This window comes from Neopelma chrysocephalum, unplaced genomic scaffold (genome assembly GCF_003984885.1).
Source record: "Neopelma chrysocephalum unplaced genomic scaffold, ASM398488v2 Primary Assembly neopelma1_25, whole genome shotgun sequence".
NCBI lineage: Eukaryota > Metazoa > Chordata > Aves > Passeriformes > Pipridae > Neopelma > Neopelma chrysocephalum.
In genome coordinates, this window is record NW_020897694.1 from 25,859,520 (window position 1) to 25,878,691 (window position 19,172).

The window sequence follows — 19,172 nt, forward strand, 5'->3', positions numbered from 1 at the left end:
TTTGTTTAGCAATCCTTGACGGACCTTGTTTTGTGAATACATCTAACTATGTATTAATCTGTTTTAAATGTTTGTCTTCACACCATCCTGTGACAGTGGGTTCTGCCATTAATTGTAGTATGGAAAAAGTACCTCCTTTTCCTGTTGTTTTTAAGCAAGCTGCCTGATAAACTTCATATAATAGTGCCTAATTTATTCTGAGACATGATTTCCTATTTGCTTTCTCTATAATACCATTCCTGGTTTTATGTCTGTCATCTTATCCATCTTTTCTTCTAATCTAAAAGTAGTTGCTTTTTTAGTTGTCCTTAGGTTAAAGCTGCTGCAGATCTCCCATAGTTGTCACTCTTTGAATCTTTTCTTGCTCTACTGTATCCTTGTCTGAAAATTGGTTGGTGCAGCAGCTGTAGACTGCACTAAGGATCTGCAGAGGTACAGTGGTGTTCCCTGTTGCATTGGGTATCCCTGACCTGCTCACTCCTGATGTTCCGTTTGATCTCCCAAGCAGCACTGGACTTGGTTGTCTGTGAGTGTGTGGTTCCTGAATTTAATTAAATTGCGGTGGCTCCAGGGTTCCCATTCACTATATTGACTGTTACTTTGTGGTGTGTGTCAATAAATACTTGACAAATCTATCTGCAGATCAACACAGTTAGTTCTGACTTTTTTTAAATCCCCAACAAACTTTATCATGTTGCTGCTTGCTCCATTTTTCACATAAATAATGAATATATTGAGTAGCACAAATGCAAAACCAGAGCTATTGTGAAAACTGGCTTTTTATTCCAGTACTGTTTCTTTTCATCTATCCAGTTGTTAATTCGCAGAAGGACCCTTTATTCTATCCCATGTCAGCTCAATTTCTTTAAAAACCTGTGGTGAGAGACATTGTCAAAGGATTGTTAGAGATCCAAGGCATGTTATATGTATCACACTTACCTATATATGTCATGGCAAGTTTGTAAAGGAAGTCATGCCATGATGACACTCCTCTGTAATTTTTATTTGCATACCTGCTAATCTGTTCTACAATTTCTATCAATTTTCTCAGTGTAGCAGTGAGTCTGTAGCTACCAGCCTGTTGTTCCCTGGAGGCCTTTTATTGAAATTGGCAGCACATCCTCGGCTTTTTATATCTTGTTTTTAAAGTTTGTCTGAGAGGGAAGCTGGGCAGTATGGTTAATAGTTCTCTGGTGGTATGTTGGAGTGCTTTTAAAATTTCTGGGTGAGTAGCATCTAAATCTGTTAGCCTGCTATTGGTTCTAAAGTCTGATCTAATGATGCTGTGGTTTTGACAGCTACCTTGTACATGTACTGTCTTCTTGCTCCCATACACACCTTGCATTTTTCTGAGTTTCAGAGGAGTGGTGGCCTGTTTGTCTCCATTGTCCCTTGGCCCTCCTAAGTAGGTGAGCAGACATTCCTACTCCTCTTTTGCTGCCTTGAGTGCTTCCAGTGTGTGAAATGGGAGCTGGAAAGGAGGAGGTTGCTGGAAGGCAGGAATATGCAGCCATGGGGGAGCACCTCTTTCTGCCTCAGTCCTAGTTTATGTTGGCTTAAGCACGTCCAAAAGCCATGGCAATAATAATACATATATAGATATAAATTGGCTTTTATTGCATGAATTATTTGAATGGACAGTGTAGGTGAATGTAATTGTTTCCAGTTCTTATCACTCAGTACAAATCTCAGTTTCAATTAAAAAACTTACACAGATGAGCTTTTTCAATTTGTTTAATAGATAATGGATTTATTTAGTATACTAATGTGAACTGTTCTGCTTTGGATTATATTCATAACAGGATTTTAATGCAAATCTTCAAATGTATAAGACAATAGAATTTAGGATCAGAATGAAGGGGCAGATGTTCAGAAGTCTTAATGTGTGTTTTGATTTTGAAGCAGTTCACAATTCAGTGTTTCATATTAATTCCTGCCATTTGATCTTCAATATTTGTAACAAAGATCCTCAATTGTGCAAGCTCTATTTTTGATGTGGATCAAGCTTACATTGCCATGTCTCTAATGGCTTTCTGGCTGTTTTACTGGTTTTTACTCCCTGGAAAGAAAGATCTAATTCATTGTTCTAGTCTTAGAATACATGAGGTGAGATAGCAGTGCTGTTCTCTTCCTCTTTTTCCTACTTCATTTTCCCCTTTCTTCTGTCTTTATGCATGTTGTTATTTTTTATTTTTTCTTCCGTTTGTATGTGTGTCCCTATGGTTTTCCTTAATTGCTTTTTGCTCTGACTGCAAGATCCTGGCTTGTGTGTGTGAGGTTTGTGCAACCATTTTTGTCTAGATTCTGCCTTGTTCAGTGGTTTCCGAATCAACTTCCAGCCCTTGAATCAATTGAGGTAATGTGGTGTGGTGTTGCTTAGCAATGCTGGGAAGCTGATACTGCCTGGGTGATGTGTGTGCTGTAACAGCACTGAGCAAAAGAGATTACCTGTCCTCTGTGGTCTGTGTGGAGAAGAAATCTTGCATTTTTTAGTGTTTTCAGCATTCTTTTTGTGTTTGAGTGGTTTTTTTCCCTTTAATGTTGCTGAGTAACAATTTTGCAGACTTAGAGGTGTTCCTCCCCTCTTCTTGATACATGCAAGTGTAAAAAACTTGCTAGTATGTAGAATCAAAATGTAATTAGGGTGTGGATCTTTAAAGAACTGGGTATCTAATTAACTGTCTTGAGATAGGTATGTTTTCTGTCTACCTCCCCCACATACCAAGCAAAGCTCTTGTGAAGGCAGAGCTGAGCTTTTAGGATGTTTCAGTCCTCCAAAGCAGCACAGATTAGCAGCTGATCTAGTGTGCATGGCAGTGGATTAAAAACTGGGATAAATTTGATACTGCCAACAATGTTAGAATATAGACTGAGTTATTTCAGCAGCAGATGTAAAGATGTTAATAGAAGTTATTAGCTCTGAAATACTTCTTTAAAGTTGTTGATTCTTACATTGAAATCTAAATTTTCAATTGTGGGTAGATTTTTTTAGTCTCATTTAAATTGCAAAAGAGCAAAGTATTGTTTCTTCCTGCTGTCTTCTTTTGTTGTTTTTTCTGAAGCCAAGGGAATATACATAAAAAAAGCCCCCAAACAAACTATTTTCTTGTTTCCTTTTTTCCCTTCATTTTAGTAAGAAGCACTAGAAAAATGTGGGCACTGAGGGTGCAGCCATTGATATCAATACACCCAGAAGTCCACAGTGGTGGAGGTGGAGAGATGTAGTCTGGAGGCTTATCCCGCCTCAGTGCTGTTTATTAGGGCTGTAAAGGATTGCTTTTTAGCCATGAGATTGTTGAACATGTTGGTCTCTCTGATCAGCTGCGCCTGCCACTATTAACCAGTAGTTTTCATAAGTTACAAATACATTTCCAGCAGCCGGATCATTGATTACTTTCTAGTTTAGACCATTTAATCCATAGTACATACTCATTTATCCTTGTCTATAAGGAAACAAAACATCAAGCTGGCAAGGGGATTTATAGCAGGTTCATTGCCATGGTTTCAGACAGCCTTACATAGCCTAAAAATAGATTCAGGAAAGAATATTCTCTTCCCTTCCCTCCCTCTCCCAGCTCTAACTAATTGGAATTTCCTTTTGTTTGTGTGATTTTTGTTGTGGATTTACTGACTGACAGGTCAGGCAAATTTGTTTGATGTTTTGTTTTAAAGAGGAAAGTTCATCAAAGTATCTAATACATTGGGGAGTGACTTTCCCTGGTAGTGTGCCAAGGCTATTACCTCCTGCTCCTGTCTCTTACACTTCAGTAGTGCTGCTCTGGTAGACTGTAGCTTATTACAAACCACTGCAATAATCTGAGCTCTGTAAGGGACCATCCTGGGGATACCTTTGCAAATTATAACCTTGACATTGGCTTGAGCTCAGCAGGGGAAATTTACAGAGTACATGATGATGTGCCGTTAGCAGCCTTTACTGCTGCATGAACAGGCTTCTCTTCCAGAGTCCAACTGGCACCTTTGCTGCGTCTCCTGCAACCCCACAACGAGGATGTTGCAGACATGATAAGGATCGTGTTGTAACAAGCAAGGCAAGTTTTAAAATACTGCTTTGTCTACAGCAGTGCCTGATCTGTGGCAGCAAGGAGCTAGGTGAGGCAAACTGGGTGACCACTGCTTCCCCTTCTCGGTGTCCTTGCTGAGACAGCATCATTGCTACAGAGCCTTGGCTGGCATGCTTCGAGCTTGCTTGGCATGGCTTCACTACCTCTGGATTGCAGTGCTGTTTGTCTTTAAATGTCAGAAAAATGGAGGTGGAACACAGCTTAGCAGTTAATAATGGCCTCTTCTGATGTGTACCGGCTAAACTATGTTTAGTTTAGCTTTGGGTTGTGTAGTTGAATTTTCCTCCCCCTTGCCTTCAACAGAGGTGTTGACTGTTTCTGTTAGCAGGAGTCCCAGATGGTTTTAGATCTCTCTTCCCAGACAGGAAGGGCATGGATTGGAATCACACCGATGCCTTGGATTTCCTGCATTGCTTCCTGTTGAATTGATGCGCCAAAAGCTGAGGGGTGAGATACTGTGTTACTATATTTGGTGTGCAACTCCTGAGACTCGTGTTGTGCCTATTTATGTTGGCAAGCAAGTAAATACCCCCGTAGTGGCCTTATCAACTTGTATCATTTAGTGACAGGTTTTGGAGCAAAGGGAAAGTGTTCTGGGTTGAATTGCAAAGGGGAAAAAATCCCGTGTGGTGTCTTAGTAGATTGTTTGGCAAACAAGGTGTTGGTTCTGCCTATTCTCTTTTCATCGCCAAGGCTTTGACTCCCCCAGAGAAGCTGTGGTAAGTTTATTCATTTGTACGTGTTGCTACTGATACCAAGCCTTTTCTTCCTGCTGCTACTTTTGTGGTCAGGGTGCCCTAACCTTTCTCCGTAGGGACTGAATGGAGAAGAACTGATGTGATGTCAGGGTGCAAATATGTTAGTGAGTGGCTGCAGTGTATTGCTGTTTCCTTCACTTCTTGATTTATTTACTGGTTGTACATGCTTTCAAACTTTCTCGTGTTTCTGAACTGCTCAGAGTTATGGCTTCTTTTTCCATATACCATATTGGACAAAATTTGTATATTTAGGAAGAAGGTGGTACAGGATAGCTAGGACTGTGGATAGGACCACTTAAGGTAGAACTGCTATTCAGAAGAGATTAAACCTTTTAAAGTCTTTTCTCTTGCTTGCATGCTGTGCTGCGTTGCATTTGGTAGCTGCAACCTGTGCCTATGCTTTCCTGCTCCTCTGTGTGATACTCTGCAGTATTTATGTGCCCGACTTTGGCAGCTGGAGAGGAGGAAAAGAGCAGCCCCCAAGGACAGATGAGGGAAATGTGTCTTCTCAGCCTTCCACAGAGGCAGGGACCTGCCTCGGCCTGTTCATTGACAGTACAGGGCACAGTATTTGGGGCTGGGGCACAGGCAGGTTGGGCTAGCTGTTAGGTTCTTGTTCTGAAGAACCTTTCTTGTTCCTCTTGGAGTGGAGGTGAGTGTGCCATCCTTTTCAGAGGATGCACACTGGGATTGTCATAAAATACAGAGTTCCTGGCTCTAAGGGAGTTTTTTCACATGCAGTTCAATGCAGTTTTTTCACATTTGGTGATTTTTTTCCAGTTTCCCAAACCAAACTGAAGCTGAATGAGTTTCTAGAAGCCTCCAAGGATGTGAGGGTGACTACCATCTGTGTTTGGTTGTGTGCTCCCTGGAGAGAAGTGCAGACTGCTTCATGCAGGCCAGCCCAAATTACAGAGCCAGGCCATGTAAGTGACCTTATGAAAATATAATCCTCTCTGATGCTAGAGAGGAAAATTTTCCATATCTGGCAGATGTTTAGATATTCTTTAAGTGGACCTTCTTTAATGGTTTAAACCCCTGGAAATATAATATGCATGAATTTACATAAAATAAATCAACCTGCATAATATTACATCAATGCACAGTAGATAATCATCTCTTTCTCCTCCCATCTTTCCAACACTTGTGTCATTTTACATCCGTTTTTGTTCCCTCCAATGCTTCCAACTAATTCCTTGCTCTGCTCACTGTGCACCAGTATGCTCCACAAGGGAAAGCTTATGTGTGTGCACTCTTCTGAAATGTGCTGAGCTTTGCACAGGTACTCACCTCCTTCATTTAAAGATGAAGAGAATGTTGTGTGTGTCTGTCTGGGGGTGGAAGATGGCTAGAATCAGATAGGAGGTGTGTGTGTATATATACATACATACATATATATATATATGGAGGAGCTCTCAGGTTGCTGGTAGATCTACAGGATTAGAGGAGTTGGGGGGGAATGCAATGCCAAAAGCATCAAATCATATACTGTTTGTTTTGTCTGGATAATGAGGTGTTATTTGAAGGCAGATGCTTCACTTGTAGACCTTGTAGGAATTAAAATATTCATATTCAGGAGTTAGTAAAATCAAGGATACTGGTTTCTGGACTCTCAAGGTAGTGCTGGTCGTGTTATTTGCTTTCTTTAAAGTTAACATGAGAAGTCAACACATCTTAACATTTGAAATATTATTATAGGTTAGATGCTGTTTAAAGAACATGATTAATATCGCAAGCAAAAGTCCATAGTGAAAAGTTGCAATTCTCCATTTTGTGACTTATGACACAATCTTAAATTATTTAGTTGCATTTTTCTCGTGTAACAATCTTTATCTTGTTTGTTGGGTATGGTAGTTCTTCTCCTCCCACAGGACACTGTTGTCTATTATGCTGTCTGTGAGAAAGCTTTCATTCCTTGCCTTTTGCAGATATTGAAAGAGAAAGGTGGCTCAAGAGTGCTGATGGCCTCGTGCTTTTAAGGACCTAGATTCAGTTCTTGACAGAGTTCCCTGCATTGCTAGAAGGGATTTAAAAGCCAGAAAATGGTTAATAAACTTGATAAACTTGAGATCTAAGACCCTGAGATTAGCTCAGTTGGTTAGAGCATGGTGCTAATAACACCAAGGTTGTGGGTTTGACCCCTGTATGGACCATTCACTTAAGAGTTGGATCCAATAATCCTTGTGGTCCCTTCTAAGTCAGAACATTCTGTGATTCTGTGAGCTAATTTTCAGAAAGCCTCATGCTTCTGGAGGTAGCCTGTAATCATGTGTGAGGCATGTTGTGGGATGTGAAATACTTGAAGGATGGTTAGACCCTAAGAGTCTCACTTTGGGAGTACAGAATCAGTGGGTTTGCACTCTGGTTGACCTAGATTAATAAACGGATTTAGACTCCAAACTCCTAGTGGAGGCAATATCTACGTGTTTTGAGGACCTGGGTTTTCTGTCTGTAAATTCTCATATAGGAAGTAAGGACATTGTGATGCCTCCTCCTCTGACAATTGTGAAGTTGGAGTAAGTACTTTTTGACAGAGTAAATCAGACTGCTATACAGAAAGGTAGTTGTTTATTCTAACAGTAGAGTTCAAGTAGTTAATAAGCCTTAAGAATAGAACAGGGTGGAAAAAAGAAATTCTGAGTGCCTTCCTGTAACTGGCTGTGCTTCCTTGTGCGGTGAAAGAGGTAGAGCAGTCTTGGACAGGTCCAAGGAGGGAAATAGGTAAAGCTTATGGTGTGCAAGAACAGGAAAGGATAAGCTGTGGTTTGATGACATGCTTAAATGCAAACAGTTCCTGATTCTCAACTCTTCCTCTAAGTTGTGTGGTTTTCCCTTATTTAAAGAAAAAAATGAAAATCTGTTCTGTTTGAAAATAAAAGTTGCCATAGCGGCTATAAATTTTATACTCTTTAGTGGGGATTTCTGGCCATGGGGTGAGAGACGAGAGCTGCAGTGGCAGCAGACTGTCATGTTCCTCTGCACAGCTCTCCAGCCTAAGAGAGGGTTGTTGTGTACATGCAGGACAGGGCTGTTGACTTCAGGAAGGAAATCACAGAATCATAGAATATGCTGAATTGGAAGGGACCCACAAATATCATTGAGCCCAACTCTTGATGCTGAACAGGACAGCCCCAAGAATCACACCATGTGTCTGAAAGTGTTATCCAAATGCTTCTTGACCTTTATTCAGGCTTGGAATAAATCCTGAGGAATCCATCAGGAATAAAACCTGATGTCATTGTTCATGCTCAAGGAAATAAGCTATTTTCTATCAGATATGACATACTTCCCCCCCCACCCGTCTTCCATTTCTTTTGCCCTTCCTGACAATCCTTTTGCATTTTAGGGGCCTGTCTCCAGTTCTTGACTTTTTATTTGCTTATCTTTCACCTGCAATTTCTCCTCCCTTCCAGATTCATTGTCAGAGACCAGATTCTTTGCCTGTCATGGCCACCCTTCCCCATCCTTGTCCAGTTTTTCTTTCACATGCAATTGTCTTTTGTCCATTTTCTTGCCTTGTTTTATTCACTGCCTTGGGATTCCTGGCTCCCTTCCCTGCCCGCTGTGCTCGCTCTCCCTCTTGTTTTGGGCCCTTGTCCCAGTCTGTTCCTTCATCTCCCTCGGGTCTGGCATTTGTCCGTGCTGCACTCCAGATGCACGCCTTCCGCTTCCTTGCTGCTCGGGTGCTGGCAGCCCAACCATGGCCAGCACAGGAAAGATGGGCTTCCTCCACTCCAGGGCCTGGACCTGCTCCAGAGCCTGGACCTGCTCCAGTTGGGAAGCCATTGCAATGAAAGGAGTCTTGGGCTCCTCTGTTCCCAGGCTGGCATGTGCTCTCCCTCTCTGTGGCTAGACATTAGGTTGCCACTGGGAAAGTGTGCAAAGTTTGAGCATGGTCAGCAAGGAAAAACTCCTGGGAGATATTAGTTATGGGCTCTTTAAAGGTCTTTGCCTGCCATGAATATGCTGTGAGTTACCACTGGATATGGGTATAAAGGCTGATTTCCGTGTTCAGCATAATCTAAAGTTACTTGAGACTCAGGAGCCAAGAAAGGAATATGAGGAGTATAGGATGTTCTCCAAGGGAAGAAGAGCAATCTAATACCCAGCCTGCCTGTTTGCCTGGCGCAGAAGTGCGCTCTGCCATGCTACTTTACTGAGAGGACCCGTTACAATCTTTCAGGCAGCATTCACTTCGGATTATTTAAAATGTATTATTTATGTCCCTCTTTCTGCTTGATTTTTGACTGGCAACTTCTGCCTCTTAATATCTGAATTTTAAAAAAGGATCTGAGTCCTATGCCTCTCTATCTTCCTTGGGTTGTAAAGGCTGTTTTGGAATGTTACTTCCAATGACATTTTGAGGAGATCAGTGCAGACTGGTGTGCCACTTTGGCAGTATTTCTGCTTTCTCTCTTGTGAGCACTGCAAGGAAGAGGACAGAACAAGAGAATTGGTGCTTTCCACTATCTCCTTTAGTAGTAAAAAGTACAGATTCCACAGGTAATTTTCACACTTCCAAGCAGGTGAGTAATCAGTTTGGAGATGTAACAAAAGCCACAGGGATGTAATCTGCACTGAAACAGGTTCGTTGATAGAGACAAATGGGGTGGTTGAACAGGCAAGCCCTTCTGTAGGTGCAGCTTCTAAAGCTTGCTGTAATAGTGCTGTGCTTTTGAGTGATTTATGTTAGTTTTCATTGTGAAGTTAGTTACAGTGGGGGAGGGCATTTATTCTGCAGACACAGCAGCACCTAATAGAGCTATATTAGTCTAAATATGTCTTATGTGAAAACCAACCTTAGTCTGTCTTCATACAATGTATATAATACTTATGTTTTAGTCAGACATAAATGAGGATGTACCTGTGCAACCTGGCAACAGTATATCCGTGTGTCTGTCTCACAGTATCTCTGATAGCTCTGCACCAAATAAATGCAGTGTTATCAAATATCTAAAGACAGAAAAGCACTTTAGCTTGAAAGATCAGGAGAGGGTGTCCAGACTGAGCTGTTTAGAGCAGGTATAGTCTTTCAGTTGTTCAAGTATTTGCACAAAGAGAAATGAGATAGAAACCTAAGCAAGTTTGAAAATTTTGCTGTAATTTTTAAAATAATTTTTGAAGGAAGAGTAGAGATATAATTTTAAAACACTACAGGATATTTGAATCTGGATATTATACAATCATGCATCATGACCCATTTTATCTTCACCAGTATGCAAATGAATCTATGAAGTAGTTTTCTAAACAACAGTACATAAAGCAATTTTTTTCTTGATGGTATGAGTATTTCTTGCTGGGAACTGTGTCATTACCAAGTGTGGTATTTCCTTGGTCAAGAATAATAAAGGCTTCTGTTTAAAGACTTAATTTAAAAGAACCAAACAACCAAACGAAACAATAATTTTAAATGCAATTGTATCAAACAGTTTTACAAACTTATAAAAAGTCTGTTTTGGGAACAGACATTTAAATATTTAAGGACTTCGGGAGTTTTTTCTGGTTTTGTAGTGGGTTGTATACTGAGCATATAACTGTGACCCAAATATGTTTTTCCTAGTGGAAAACCTATGTAATAATTTTGTGGGAGTTTGATCACAGGCTTTGGACATAGAGTAATCTAGCCAAGGCCATTATGGCTTCAATTTAACATGTTTGGATAGGCGTCTTCCCTGGCTGCATAATTCTGAAGAGTGATGTCATCGTCCTCTGTGGTTTCGAGCCACTGTGCCACAAGGGTACCTACCCTTTTCATGCAGCACAACATGCGTGGTGGCAAACTCATGAGCTTTTGCTCCCTACTTGTGCAACACACCATCAGCGCAACGATTTGTAAATGGTGGCTCTCAGCAGGAGAGGGAGGAGAGAGAGAGAGAGAGAGAGAGAGAGGGAGAATGTGATCTTGCCATGCAGACAGCTGCATTTTGATCTTCTGCTAGGGGCCTGCATGCTCAAGGCATGGAGAAGCTCCGCTGAAGGGCCACTGAATACCTGAATTAGTCTCTGGTGCTTAACCGCTTTCTGGAGGAGCCGGCTTGCATTTCGGCAGTGTGAATGCCTCTACTATATACTCATACTTGGTTCAGAGAAATAGCATTTCCCCTGAGCTGTTCCATTTCTCAAAAACAGGACTCTATCAGATTTTCCCCCAACTGTTGAACAGTAGTGCTAATGTAGTGTGTTATTTATTCTTTTGACATGTTTTTATTTCATGGAAAATGTCTACGTTATGCTTGAAGCTCGGTATGAGTTGCTGGATCCCTTTCAGAATTCTGTTAAATCTGGAAGTAAATCAGATTACTTTCTTCTACTATAAGCACATTCTGCTTGGCTTTTACATGAGGTGTTGTATGGGTGAATGAGCCCAGAGCACTCCAGCTGGTGCAACAGCTTTATTTATGTGGAGTGATGGCATGAAAGGGTTTTATAAAATGCTTTTAATGGCTTCAGGAGTGATTCGTACTACTGTTGAACCACCAAACTGCTTTAAGATTTTACTCACTTTGCTTGTGTTTTCTAGTGACAAACTGTGGGCTCAGGTGATGACCCAATTAATCAGGAAACTGTGCTGGCTAGAAACACAAGAAATAGGGGTTTTCTTAGACTCTCATTATGTGTTCCTAGCATTTACCATGTGGCAATAAAGCTTCCACAGTCTTTCTGTTCATAATGTGAAATAGCTTTTTGCCCACATGATGATGATGATTTTATATCTCAACTTTAAAATGCTTTAGGTCTTCATAAAATGATAACGTGTACACTCTCACTTCTACAACACATTTTATCATCAGTAAAGGATTAGCTGAGTTACTTCAGCATGTGTTTTATGCACTCTTTACTCTTAATATTTTTCCCCTCATAGATTTTTTTTTTATATTGCATTTTGTTACTTATGCAAGCATGTTGAGTTTTACTTTTTCATAGGTTTTAGTGACAGAATTGGCAGGTTATGTGAAATGGAAGGGGTGTCAATAAAATCAAATATGTAAGTATATGATAGAACTAGCTCACACCTTCTTCCTAAGCATGATTTCTCCTGCAAGCAGTTTTGTCAATAGGTTGAAAAACATCTCAGAAAACAGGTTGGGAGTTTCACAGAAAAGAAGAAATACCTTGTCCCTGGCCTGAGATAAAGCAGAAATTTTGTAGAAAAGGTGTGGCCTGTTCAATTGGGAAAGTAAAGTGTCAGGAAAGTACTTTCAACGGGGAATATTGTGTTGAACTTCATGCAAAGCAAGTGGGCAATATTTAATTCAAATTTTAACTTGTCTAATAACAAATGAAGCATTTGTGTGGAAATATCTCCCTCTGGTCTATTAAGGGATTCGTGGCTCCATGAGCTCCCTGTTTTGCTCAGACTGTGCCTTTGGATTTGAAGTGAAAATATAGTTGTTCGGTAAGAGTCACTAATTGAGCAATTGGAGCTAATCATCCCCTTGGCTTAGCAGATGAGACACTACTTTTCTTTCCAGGAACAGCCAGAATTACTTGTCTGTACAGTGTCTTCGAGCTGGCTGATTTAAAACCTGAATTAAAAGCTTTAAAATTGGCCATGTTGGTTTGAATATGACATTGTCATTCCTGATTCAAGTAAGTAACGCTGATCGTGGTATAAGGGTGCCATGAAGGGATAGTGAAGAACAAACCGTGAAGACAACTCCCCAGAGGTTAGGAAATGATCACAACCAGTCCCAAGAGTAACTGGTATGAAGAGGTTTCTGAGGGGTTCCTTTGAGAGAGTGAGCATGTGAAGTTTTACTTACTTAATTGATCACTGACATATGTACAATAGTTTTGCTTCCTTGTGTGAGATACAAGGAAGAAGGCAAATGTTCCTTGCCTGCAGTAAGTCTCTAATGCAAGGTTGTCCAGAAAACATTACACACAGCGAATCAATATGTTTACTTTTTTAATACCATTGACAGTCATCAAAAGTAATTTTAATGTTGTGGGTTAAAAAAAAATATTCTTAGACTAGACTGGCTTGATTCACAGAACAATCTGTATTTGTCCATAGGGGATGATTTTTTTCACAGAAAAAAGCATACAGAAATTGCAAAAGCATACAGAAACCTATTGCTGCACTTGTTGATAGACCTACTGACAGGTGTGTGGTTGAGGAAAAATGATAGCATACATCAGATGTGTGCAGGATGGGACTCCTCTTTGCTGACATCTGGCAGAAGAATTGGAATCTGGGACAGCTACTAGTGCCACAGAATTGCAGACAGTTTTAGGACCTGAATGCAATGAAGATAAATGAGCTCCAGTTGGAAGCTCGATGACCCTAAAGGTAGAAGCAGAAATGAATGCAGGCACTTTGAATGCTGTACAGATAGGTTTGCAAGAGGTGTTTTATGTCCTGTACATTCATAAATGTTCATTATTCTGGATTTCAGGCTACATTATTGGTATACTGAATAGTTAGTTTTTTTAAAGCTTTGTGTTACTGCCTAGGTCCCTAAATTAGACATTGGTTTCATGTCCTAGCTAGTTTGATGTTAACAACTAAGCATATCGTATTGCTCTACAAACCTGAGTATTTAGTCTGTCCATTTGCATAACCACCCCATAGAAACTGGGTTAAGGGATAAAACAGTGTTATTTAGAGGTTTTCAGAGTCTGACCAAGATAGGCAACTTTGTGGGCTCTCTTTATTTTCAATACAGGGGATGAATTTTATTCTTTTATGGGTAATCTCGCATAGCTGAGGACATTTCTTATTGCTGCAAATTGTAGGTAGTCTACAGAATGCTAAAGAATCTGATTCTGAGACTTGCTTTTCCAAGTCTGTCTACTTTTTAGTTGACGGCCATGGTGTTTTCTTGAGCAGGCAGGTTTTTCAAAGTTGATTTTCTGTGTCTTTAGGGACAGGAAAAAAAAAATCTGTATTTAGAAATTAAGCCCAGTTAAGGAGCTTCCCCTCCATCCTCTTTCCCACTAATTGTACTGGGGACTAGACATGATCTATCTTCTTGCTGATCTTCTTCACCATACCTCACCTCCTTACTTCTGACTTCCTGAAACAGCCATCACTTACAATGTTGACTTTTTTTTTTTTTGAGCTAGAAGACAGCCCAGTGGTGTGGAAGAACTGGCTTTTTATTGGCTTCCTTCTCTATGTGAATATTGTGGATGAATTGGCCTTTTATAATAATTCTTTCTTTATCTGAATATTGTGGATGTGAGCAGGAAGGGCAGACAGGAGTCTGAACACAAATCCCTGAACTACCTTCGGTTGCTAGGCTTCCTTTAGAATCTGAGCAGCCAAGCTTAGTCTGCAGGGTGCAAGCAGAGAAACAGACATCTGTGTCTGCACTACTGCTCTTCAAGGTTGTTCTATTTTTCTGTTTAAAACTTTTCACATTTCTTTGCTTCCACAAAAATGCTGGTCCATTAGCCTAATGAAAAATTTCTGGATTTATGTCAGATTTCTAATTTGTGTTTTTCTTTGTAAGGACCTTTTTATAATATCAAGAGTATATGAGGTTCTGTGTGGAGTAACGTGAAGCATGAATGTTGTGTTAGAGAGGCAGCTGTTTGTGCATTTTGGTAGTTCCTTAAGAAAGTCACACTTTAAAGAGAAGCTTTTCCAAGAAATCCTCTATATTCTCCCATGAGAAACTGCCGAAGACTCCTAAGATTATGGTAACTTCAGAGCTTTCAAAAAACACCCTCTTTCTCTGCTGTGGAGTTCTCCTTTTTACGAGAGAGTATTTGTTTTGTATTTCTGAAAAGGGTAAATCGCCTCTAGGTATTCCCTAGAGCTGTCTCATGTAGTACATAGTGAATCCCACTCAAAAAAGGAATTCTGGTGGTTCTTTGCCTGGAATGGGGTTGAGCCACTCATGCCATGTAGCATGACTTGAAAAATTGCCACTTATTGCCGCAATATTATGCTGTGTGCATGAGTCTGCTGCCTCTCAGATCAATTTCCACTGCTGCTGCTCCTGGTGTGCGTGAGCTCTCAGCTGAGCAAGTGCTGGGGATGGTTTCTGAGGGCCATAAAGATGATCAGAGGGCTGGAACACCTCCAATGAAGACAGGCTGAGAGAGTTGGGCTTGTTCAGGCTAGAGAAGAGAAGGCTTCAGGAAGACTTTCTAGCAGCCTTCCAGTACCTAAAGAAAGGGTTACAAGAGAGCTGGAGAGGGACTTTTTACAAGGATGTTGAGGGATAGAGCAAGGGGTGATGGCTTTAAAGAGGGTCAGTTTAGATTAGGTATTTGGAAGAAGTTCTTTACTGTGAGGGTGGTGAGGTACTGGTGAGGTGTCTGGTTGCCCAGGGAAGTTGTGGATGCCCCATCCCTGGAAGTGTTCAAGGCCAGGCTGGATAGGGCTTTGAGCAACCTGGTCTAATGGAAAGTGTCCCGGGCCACAGCAGGGGGGTTGAAACAAGATGATCTTCAAGGTTCCTTCCAACCCAAACCATTCTGTAATTCTATGCAATTTCAGAATTGTGGATTTTTATGAAAGAAATTTTAAGTTGGACTTTGATGATCCTTGCAGGTCTCTTCCAAGTCAGGATATTTATATGAATAACTTAATTTTTTTTTATCGTCATATTTGCTTTGTAGAAGTCTGCCAGGGACTTGTGGTAACTACTGGAATAATGTTTCGCAGTATAAAAACCTGAGCTGTATTGGCCCTCTGTCTGCTACCCATCATTTCAAACTGAATTTGGTTTCAGTCTTCCTGGTCCTTTTCCTTGTTATATTATGAATTTTTTTTTTAAATATTTGTTCAAATAACTTGCTTTCTTATTTAATTTTTATGGTAATTCTAGTATATGAATGAAAATGCAGTGTCACTGACAATTTATGCTGCACATACAGAATTTTCTGTTACTGAAAGTGTACAAGTCTGCTGTGTGCTTTTGTTAGAGCTCTATGATTATACCTGCTTTGCTTTTGTCCATGGGGAGGAAAAAAGAAATCAGAAGGATAATGTGAAGGATGAGCATATCATATGAGAAGTGGGCTTGGTTGATAAATTACCCTTTGCAGTGTGATGGCTGAGTTGTAGAGATGTCCTCTCGCTCTGCTTTGGATCATTAATGTCTTGTGTAGTGGTGGACTGAACCTCAGAGAGAGGGGTGACATCTTCACCTTCACAGTGAGATTTTCCACAGTTGCTGTCTCTGAGCCCTCCACCTGTGACCTGTGCATATTATCCTGTCATTCCTTATACCTTATTTATTATGATTTCTTAAAGTTACTCCAATGTGTCAAGTTTTGTGGTTTTCTGCAAGTTTGAAAGTGCTTACAATTGAACGTGAGTACTTGACAGGAGTATTAGAAGGAGTATTTGTTATAGTTCACTCCACAGCTGAGGCTTTCCAAAAGTTTTACAAGAAGCTGGAAGTTAAAAGCATGTGTGAACACTTTGTCTGAATTGCACCTTTTTCCCCTTGCTGCTTCACGTTCATTATCCTTTGGAAGATCTGAATTGAATTTGTTCCTTTCTAGCCCTCTGGTGCCTTCCTTGTTCTTACTGATGTCCTTGAGTCAGTTTGAGTCATCACATCTGGTGTTATGGGTTATATAGATTATTTTAATCTCTTTCAAGTATTCCATTGTCATAGGAGCTGGGAGATAATGTTTTGCCAGCATCCGAGAGGCCTTGGCTGCAACTTTAGCCCTACATCTCATCTCCTCAGTGACTTTACAGGCCACTCACATCATCCCACTGTGCCTCAGGCTTCACCATCTTTAAGAGGAGTGTAGTGAGCAGTGTGCTTCCTTCTGCTTCACGCTGTGAAAATGTGTTTTAAGTAAAGCAAAAGAAGTGGAAAAGGCCTAGATACATGGTACCATTCTCACCCTATAACATGCTTCTTCAGGGTTCAAGAACCTCTTGGATCAAATGTCCAATCCTCTTTGCCTGATCTAGAAAAGCAGAGTAGTTAACAGATGAGAGTGGCATCTATTTCAATATGAGCTTTGTTTTAATTTCAAACAGTGGCTTATTGCTTCTATTTCCCTCAGTATATTGTAATTTTTGTAACCCTTTATTTCTGCCCCCCGCTCTTCCTACCACCCCCTCCTCTCCCCCACCCCCAAGTGCTGTTTATACTCCTAGCTCCCTTTAGTCTAAGTAAGTTTGATACTTTTTTCATCCTGCCAAAGAAAAGTATGTGGAAAGTTTAATTGGCCTGAACCTTTCCGATGCTATGAAATGTGGCTGTTTTGGACATGGAGAACTAAGGTGGCTTTATGCTGAACCACATTGTGGCCTTTGTCAAGCTACTGCATAAGTATATACAGACCTTAAAATTTTAATCTAAGCATATAGTATCTGTATAAAAAGATTGTTAATGTGTGATTAGGACAAAACAACATCTACTAGTCTATCTAATGGCAGTTGTAGCTTTTTTTTGTGCCTTCCAGGTGCTTCAGGTAGAGTTAGGTGAGAAGGCTTGAGTCAGGCCGGTGGTTTGCCAAGCAGCTGGCTGGGCTTAGCTCTCTCTGGCCTTGGGTTTGCCAACCTGCTGAGAGGCGATTTGATTTGCTAATCCAGCCAAAACCAAAACACTGAATTGTTTTACAGAATCACAGAATCTGCCGAGTTGGAAGGGACACACAAAGATCATCAAGTTCAACCCTTAGGCTTGCACAGGACTGTCCCCAAGTGCCTGAGAGTATCATCCAAACACTTCTTGAACTCTGTCAGGCTTGGTGCTGTGACCACTTCTCTGGGGAGCCTGTTACAGCACCCAACCACTCTCTTGGTGAAGAAACTTTTTCTAATATTCAAACTAAACCTCCCATGACACAGCTTCAGGCCATTCCCTCAGGTCCTGTCACTGGTCACCACAGGAGAGATCAATGTCTGCCCCTCCTCTTCCCCTCATGAGGAATTTGTAGACTTCAATGAGGTCTCAGTTTCTTCTTTTCCAGGCTGAACAGACCAAGTGCTCTCAGCCACTCCTCATACGGCTTCCCCTCAAGGCCCTCCACCGTCTTCATTGCCCTCCTTTGGATGCTCTCTAAGAGCTTGATATCTTTCTTGTGGTGCCCAAAACTGCACACAATATTCAAGGTGAGGCCACCCCAGTGCAGAGCAGAGCAGGACAATCCCCTCCCTTGACCGGCTGGCGACACTTTGCCTGATGCCCCCCAGGACACGGTTGGCCCTCCTGGCTGCCAGGGCACTGCTGACTCATATTCAACTTGCCATCAACCAGGACCCCCAGGTCCCTTTCCGTGGCACTGCTTTCCAGCACCTCATTCCTCAGTCTGTACAAACATCCAGAATTGCCCCATCCCAGGTGCAGAATCCTGCACTTCCCTTTTTGAACTTCATATGGTTGGTGACTATCCAGTCCTCTAATTTGTCCAGGTCTCTCTGCAGGGCCTCCCTGCCTTCAAGGGAGTTAACAGCTCTTCCCAGTTTTGTGTCATCTGCAAACTTACTTAGTATCCCTTCCAGTCCTGTGTCCCAGTCATTTATGAAGATGTTGAAGAGCACAGGGCCTAAGATGGAGCCCTGTGGAACCCCACTAGTGACAGGTCACCAATCTGATGTCACCCATTCACTATTACCCTCTGTGCTCCACCCATGAACAATTGCTTACCCACCACATGATGTGTTTATCCAGCTGCGGGCTGGACACTTTGTCCAGAAGGATCCTGTGAGAGCCAGTATCGAAGCTTTACTAAAATCTGAAAAGATTACATCAGCTGGCTTCCCTTGATCAAGTAGGTGGGTTACCTTGTCATAAAAGGAAATCAGGTTTGATAAGCAGGACTTTCCTCTCATGAAGTCATGCTGGCTGTGACCAACAACTGCATTGTCTTTCAATACTTCCCAAAATAATCTTCTTCATAACTTTATCAGGCACTGAAGTGAGACTGATGGGCCTGTAGTTTCCAGGGTCCTCTTTCTTGCCTATCTTGAAAATTAGGACATCTTGGGCTAGAGAGGTGCATTGGCTCAGTCTAAGGAGGTTGAGAGTTGGTGCACAGCATCAGGCAGGACTGCATGGACGGGAGCTGGGAAGGAGCAGAAGGGGCCAAGTCTCCCCCATGGGCAGCTTTGGTGTCTCAGATAACTTCTTCCCTTATGCAGGTTAGGATGCAGGTCAGCTTTCTGCAGTGGTCTTTCCATCTTTGCAGGTGCTACACCACTTCTGAGAACGGAAACAACAGTTGTGATTTTGGCCCTGGGTTTCACTAGCTGTCAAAAAGGGCAGGAAGAAACTCTTAATTTTCAGGGTTCGGATGAGTCTTTTTGTTTACCACTCTCTTTGCTCCTGTACTATTTGTCTACCTGCACATATGTTTTACTTAGAGCCTTGGAATCTGCTGGCTGCTGCCATTTCTTCTTCATTAA

The 19,172-nt window shown here is 41.4% G+C and overlaps 1 protein-coding gene across 2 annotated transcripts in view; it reads left to right on the forward strand.

Moving 5' to 3' along the window:
• Positions 1-19,172, forward strand: part of FARP1 (FERM, ARH/RhoGEF and pleckstrin domain protein 1) — a 208,702-nt gene that overhangs the window by 19,484 nt on the left and 170,046 nt on the right. The window contains exon 1 of one of the 2 annotated variants that reach the window (XM_027674664.1): positions 4,417-4,529. The exons of the other annotated variant lie outside the window; for it this stretch is intronic. The gene's annotated coding sequence lies outside the window, so the exon portion shown is untranslated. Of the gene's footprint in view, positions 1-4,416; positions 4,530-19,172 lie in introns of those variants that run through there. 2 annotated transcript variants of the gene reach the window in all.